Consider the following 1,310-nt stretch of genomic DNA (forward strand, 5'->3'; position numbering starts at 1 on the left):
ATACAGGGATGGTTTCAGAATTTCTATCAGTTCATCTTTAAGCAATTGGTCATTCACATGTGCATACAGTCATTTAAAAATGTGAGGTTATATATAGGATTTGAATGTCGACCTCACAGAACTCATTGTAGGATGGAGGAGACAGTCATGAACACAATTAACTATCAAAAGATGAGTACTCTAATAGAGGTCTATGCTAAGTACCATACACCTACAATGAGTGAGGGAGCACCCTACAAATGTTCACTTAAGTAAATGCCTGCTTCAGGGTGATATTTTATTTTTTATTTTTATTTTTTATTGTGTCTTTAAAATATCACAGGTAAGTCTGAGGAATCATCTGACATCTTGGCATTTTTGTAGCTGGACAACTTTGACCTTATTAATCAGCCTGCTGAACTGTTCTTTTTTCAGAAACATAAATACCATCCAAATTTTTTCTGATATCCTTGTTTTTAGCTGTTGCAACATGTTGAATCAAAAGGAGCTGATTTTGATACATGTTCAATGTCATTTCTTTCAAGAATTAACTCATCTTTCTGGGTTTGAGATACTGAACAGGCAACACCTGACCTCATCCAAACCCTGCAGATGTATTTCTCACCCAAGAACTTTCGAATTTCAACAAGAGAACCATTCTCTTGAAAAATGATGTTGATCGGGAAGTGAGCATACACAGACCTCATCTTGTAATGGAAGCCCAGTGTAATATCCTCGATCATGTTCCCTTGATCATGTTCTGTACACAACTATGGATAGTGCGAACAGTAGCCACTTCCTTTCTGTTTCTCCACTATTTGTCAATCTGGAGCCTCTCCTTTTTCTTTTCAATGAGACTGAATTCTACACTGATGTGACTGAAGTCTCTCCACAGGGTGCTTCTGGGGCCCTTCACAGTAACTGAGCCTCCCTTCAGAGAGATGTCCACATTTTCTGGAATGTCGACAGTCTGATTGCTAAGATTGGTCTTCATCCTTGCAGTAGATGCAGCAAAAGTTGTGTTCTCTTCTTAATTTTGTATAATTAAATACAAATACAGTTGTGTTCTCTTCTTAATTTTGTATAATGTACAATTCTAGTTTTGAATATTTCTCTTTTTAAACTTTAGAACATATGTTTGCTTACTTCTCTACTTAGAGGGAAGGAAAAATGGCATTTATCAATTACTTGCTATGTACTTGGCACTGTATAAGGTGAAATTATTCATATCATTTATTTAAATCTTCATTATTTCCTTTAAAACAGCTGTAGTTATCCTTGTTTGACAGAAGAGGAAATTAAGGCTCAGAAAAGTTAAATTATCTGCCCTT

At 35.7% G+C, this 1,310-nt stretch overlaps 1 pseudogene; it reads right to left on the minus strand.

The window, feature by feature from the left end:
- Positions 1-301: 301 nt before the first annotated feature.
- On the minus strand, positions 302-975 carry LOC111739875 (annotated as a pseudogene).
- Between the last annotated feature and the right edge of the window lie 335 nt (positions 976-1,310).

Source organism: Pteropus vampyrus, unplaced genomic scaffold (genome assembly GCF_000151845.1).
Source record: "Pteropus vampyrus isolate Shadow unplaced genomic scaffold, Pvam_2.0 Scaffold55, whole genome shotgun sequence".
Taxonomy (NCBI): Eukaryota; Metazoa; Chordata; class Mammalia; order Chiroptera; family Pteropodidae; genus Pteropus; species Pteropus vampyrus.